Genomic DNA, 5948 nt, shown 5'->3' with positions numbered 1-5948 from the left:
GAACTGCAGGAAGAAGTCGCTTCTCTGCCTAAGAATATCTTTCTAGGGGATCAAATCTTCAACACTAAACCAGCTAGCTATCTAAGTCTAGTTACCATCCCCCAATTTACACGTGCTCTGACGCTCGCCCGTCTTAATGCGCTTCCATCTGCTGTCATGGAGGGAAGATTGAAAGGTACCCCTTTTTCTGCTCGACTTTGCCCTGGCGGGTCTGGTCAAGTGGAGACAATTGCGCATGCCATACTTGATTGTAACTTTTATAGGGACACCCGCTTAAGATTAGTGTCCCCTTTGTTGCGACATTTTCCCGGGCACTTGGATGACTTCTATTTGAAGTACTTATTGTCCAGTTCTGATGACAACCTAATCATCAAAATGGCAAGGTATTGTCATATCATTTGCACCATCCGCTCAGGTTTTTAATAATGTTCTGTTCTTTTCTTTTCTTCCCCTGAGATTCCTGTTTCATGATTGCAATGGAGGGTGCCCTGTTTAATAAGGTTTTCAGTCAGACCTATTTGGAGTTCACCATAACTGTTCTAATTTTAACTTGGTACTATTGTGTTACAATCCGTTTTATTATGCTGAGTCTCTTTTCTTTTATGTAAGCATGTAAGTATGTATGTTTTAGCTATGCACTGGTCCATGACCGTAATAAAGGACTGAACTGAACTCATCCTTATTGGCTCTGCTAGGGCTACCATCACCCTGTGACGGGCCAAAGATAGTGACTGGCCAAAGTTCAGCCACTCCTCAGCAGAAATGTCCCATCCTCTCCTGGAACAGGCTTGCTGGAAACCCTCCTTGCCACATCCCCTGCTACTGTGGGCAGCCTCGGATCTGTCTCGTCCTCTCGACTTGCAGTTTCCTTCTGGCTGCAAGAACTGAAGACTCTTTGCAAGCCAGGGCAAGGAAGTCGCCCGTACATCTGCTTCTCTCTGCCTCGTGCATAAACCAGGTCTGCTAAGAAATAAGGCCAGTAGTATTATATACAGACCTGGGAGGAGCCTAAGTAAGGGCAAGTGAAGCCACAGACTAAGGAAGGGCAAGAAATATGGGCAGAGTGAAGTCAGAGCCTAGTAAGGGCAAGACGTCATCAAGCCCCGCCCATTGAAGGGCAAGATGTCATCAATCCCCTCCCACTGATGGGCATGACATCACCACAGTAGGGAGGAGTTGTAAACCCTCCAGAGAACATGCCCAGGCATGCCCAGAGCCTCCTGTACCATGAGCCCTACCCACCTGACATGTGAGGACCAATAGGAAGGAGTTCCCAGCCAGCCATTCAAGGCTTATGGTGTTGCTGCTGCATGGAGTATCCTACAAGGCTTGTAGCATAGCCCCCTTTGCATAAAGGTAACAATTCTACTGTTTGCTTGTGGGTTTGATGATGGGATCTCCTCAGAGCCCTAATTTGGCAACAAATCAGCCAGAGTCTGCACCTAAGCCAAGAAAACGCCATATTAGCACCAGTTCAGATGATGAAGGACCTCCTGTGAAAACCTATGCTGAAGAACAAGCTGAGACAAGGGAAATATGGCAAGAGATCCTGGCAACCATGGCAGCTGAGCCACAGGTAAATATATTTTACAGGCTAGGTTTTGAGGTTGTGTGTGTGTGTGCAAAAGGACATTAAACTCATAGTCTTTTCTTTTCTCCCTTTAGAATTCAGCACTTGTGCAAACTCGGAAACGCTCTCGCATAGCAATGCAGAAATTCTTGGGCCTGGATATCAATGAAGAGCCCTATAGTACCTGGGCGGAGCCTAAGTAAGGGCAAAGTGAAGCCATAGCCTAGTAAGGGCAAGGAACTATGGGCAAGGTAAAGCCAGAGCCTAGTAAGGGCAAGTTGAAGCCCTGCCCTTCGAAGGGCATGATGACATCACAGCAGGAAGGAGCCGAAAGCTTCTAACTAAGGGCAGGTTGAAGCCACAGCCTCCTAAGGGTATAGTGAGACCCTGTGGAGAGCGTCCACACAACATGGCCAGGCAGACCCCCATGTCCAGGCATGTTCAGACATGCCCAGAGCAGATGCAGAACAAACACCCATGTTTGGACATCAGCCCCCCACACCCCCCGAACAGGTCTGTGTATGTTCAGACATGCACAGAGCAAGGGTTAGGCCAGGCCTGCACAACATAAGGCCCGGGGACCAGATCAGGCCCTCAGGGACTTTTTTGTGGGTCCACTGATTGTCACAACTTGCAGCAACAGCACCCCAAGGCCACTCTTTGGGTTAGTTCCCTCTTCTTCTTCATCTTTTCATCCTCTGCCCTCTCTGAAACTGCCTTACAGCACCATCCTGTGCATGTTTACTTGGAAATATTTACTTAGTTGACTCCTAAGTAAGCACGACTAGGATTGCAACATGAAATCGACAGCAATTTAGAAAGAGGAGAGGATTTTGCATTTGTTTGGGGCTGGCATTTTTTAAGGGAGATCTCACTAGATGCCCCAGTGACTGAGCAAGGACAGGCTCTATTTTTGGCCATGATTCTTAGTTAAAATTGTGGGTCCCTTGCCAAAGGGGGGAAAGATCCACAACTATCTAATAATTGCTTGCATTAATATTTTTAAGAATTAATTTTAATTCAATAATGTGCTGAAAATTGACCTTGACCACTGAACACCATTGTGGTTGGTTCCAGCCCATCAAAACATTTGAATGGTGTACCCCCCGGGTTAGCCCCAGAGCAGGGTTGTTATTTTTGTAGAGAGAAAATAAAATGCTCTCCAGATTAACTCAATAGGGTATATTCTAGATTTTAAGAACTCATACACATTAACTTTGTACTATGGATTCTGAAGTTGAAAGTTTTCCCCCTTTAAAAAGAAAAGTTGCCCTGCAATTAATGCTGGATCATCTTTTCTTTGTCTCTGTGATGAGGCTAGCCTGGAGTTTTATCCTGAGAGGCCCCTGAAACATCAGCCCTATCCATCCTCAGCACTGTACCTCCAGTGACTGTTGCTGGTGTGTATCTTATGTTTCTTTTTAGATTGTGATCCCTTTGGGGACAGGGATCCATCTCATTTATTTATTATTTCTCTGTGTAAACCTCCCTGTGCCATTTTTGGAAGGGTGGTATAGAAATTGAATAAATAAATAACTAAAAATGCTTTTTGTGTGTGATGTATAAGTAGGACAATTTCATACATTCTGATAAGTACAGCTTCTTAAAAACATTAAAATCATGATCTCTTTCGTTATGCAGTGACAATGCCTTGCTGTCTAAGAAACAAGGCTTTTTTTTTTTTTTTTAAATAACCAGTTCTCCAAAAAAGTGGTAGGACTGGGCCCTTCAAATGGTGTGGTCTAACCGTTAAGTGTTCATCAGATCAATGACCACTAGAGGCTTTTGATGTGTGTGTGTGTGTGTGTGTGTGTGTGTGTGTGCATGCACAGGTAGGCTGACAGATGCAATTTCTATTTATCTGACGCTTGGTGGGGGGGTGGGAGTTTGTATTTTGTGTATTCACTAGGAAATGAGAGTTCTGGTTCTTTAGAAATCAACTAACACACACTAATTAAATGCATCAAAATTACTGACCAAGACTAAGTCCTATTGAGGACAGAGAAAGCAAGCAAGCAAGCAAGAATGAAAGATTAAGAGCAGTGACAAGGACTAGTTGTGAAACTGTGTCAAAGGAGAAGGGAAAAACTGTGTCTGAGGCCAAGGAAATCTAGATGGTTAAAAAGTGACAAGAACACAGGGTGGGGGTGGGGAGAACCGAGTTAGCGATGGGCCAGGTTGAGGAAGCAGAGGCAGTATAATTGTCCTTATTCCAGTTAATGCCTAATCCAGGCTAATTCATATCAGAGTTAGAGATGTACGAAGAAGGGGGGGAAGGGAGGGGGGAGAGATTTGTTAAAAACGGAAGCAAAGAAACAGTGACAAGGACTAGGCGCAAAACTGTGTCAGAGATGGAAAGGGGAGAGAGATCCTAGTTAGGGGACAGGTCTAGGCTTTGTAGATGTGAAGTAGAATCAAAGAAAGTTTGAGATACCTCAGTCTACAGAACTGTGGTTTTTAAAGATATGCTTGCGCTACAAAGACACCTGTAAGAGTGTCTAGCACTAAGAGATAATGTACATTGCATTAATAGTTCACTGAGAACTTCCAATTAAATAGAGGCAGTCATCAGATCAAGCCGGGGTCTGTATTGCCCTAGTCACTAACATTCTAACTAAGAATCACTGGAAAACAAACAGACTAGCTAATACCTCCCAAGAGAAATTATAAGAAATTAAATTATTTCTTATAAAAGTCCATTTTCTCTTCTAGAAAACAAATCCTTTAAAAAAAAAGAAATTAAATTTGTTGACAAAACAATTACATATCAGACCATTTCTTGTGTGTGTGTGTGTGTGTGTGTGTGTGTGTGTGTGTGTGTGTGTGTAAAAATGAAAATTGTGTGGGCGTCCTGAAGTGAATTGATTGCTGCTTCCTGCTTGTATGTATAAAGACATATCTGTGTGCATTCATCTTACACGAAGGAGCTACATACAAGATTCATACTTGGACATGTAGGATATTTACGGAAGCAAAGAAACAGTGACAAGGACTAGTTGTGAAACTGTGTCAGAGGAGAAGGGACATTGACAAGGATTGAGTGAAAAACAGTGTCTGAGGCCAAGGAAATCTAGATGGTTAAAAAGTGACAAGAACACAGGGTGGGGGTGGGGAGAGCCTAGTTAGCTATGGGCCAGGTTGAGGTTAGTAAGAGGAAGCAGTGTCAGTATAATTGTCCTTATTCAAGTTAATGCCTAATCCAGGCTAATTCATATTAGAGATGTAGGAAGAAGGGGGGGGAGGGAGGGGGAGAGATTTGTTAAAAACAGAAGCAAAGACACAGTGACAAGGACTAGGTGCAAAACTGTGTCAGAGATGGAAAGGTCTGTATTGCCCTAGTCACTAACATTCTAACTTAGAATCACTGGAAAACAACCAGACTAGCTAATACCTCCCAAGGGAAATTATAAGAAATTAAATTATTTCTTATAAAAGTCCATTTTCTCTTCTAGAAAACAAATCCTTTTTTAAAAAAGAAATTAAATTTGTTGACAAAACAATTACATATCAGACCATTTCTCTCTGTGTATGTGTGTGTGTGTGCGTGTGTGTGTAAAAATGAAAATTGTGTGGGCGTACTGAAGTGAATTGATTGCTGCTTCCTGCTTGTATGTACAATGACATATCTGTGTGCATTCATCTTACATGATGGAGCTACATACAAGATTCATGCTTGGACATGTAGGATATTTCATCAGGTGTGTAGGCCAGACCTTATGCATGTAGAGCCATTCACTTTCCTTACAAAAGAACAGTGAACAACTAAATAGCAATATGATGTGTGTGTACGTGTGTGTTAAATACATCTTGTATGTTGTATATAACATAATATATGCTGACTCTGCTGTACATATCATATGTCTTTAAGATTGTTTGTTTTCTCATCAACAGTACAGAATTATCCAATCTAAACACTTTAGAATCAATTCTGGTTTTTTTGGCTCTGTACTATATTTTATGTGTTTTCCAAAGCAGCCAATCATTGTCTGCTCTAGATCCACACAAAAACAAGTGCCTGCTTTTTGAAGTATGAAAGGTCTTTTCCTCTAAAAGATGAGTATGGATAACTATAAGATAGCTCACAGGCAGCCAGGGAGCTCCCAGCCTGATGTTCCTAAGCTCAGGAGAGGGTTTACAAAGCGTACTAGTACTCCAGAGAGTCAGTGCTGTGTAGTGCCTAGAGTGTGAGACTAGGAAGGGCATTTGCTCTTCTTGGCTTAACCTACCTCACAGGGTGGTTGTGCAGATACAATGAGGGAACACGACCTTGAGTTCCTTGGAAGAAGGGGCAGGCTATAAATCTCATACATACATACATATGGTAGCATGTTCATAGTTTGCCAGGGAGGATACTTGTTTGAATTTAGACCCTTAATAT

This window comes from Hemicordylus capensis, chromosome 7 (assembly GCF_027244095.1).
Source record: "Hemicordylus capensis ecotype Gifberg chromosome 7, rHemCap1.1.pri, whole genome shotgun sequence".
Classification (NCBI taxonomy): Eukaryota; Metazoa; Chordata; class Lepidosauria; order Squamata; family Cordylidae; genus Hemicordylus; species Hemicordylus capensis.
This window is presented reverse-complemented; position numbering follows the sequence as displayed.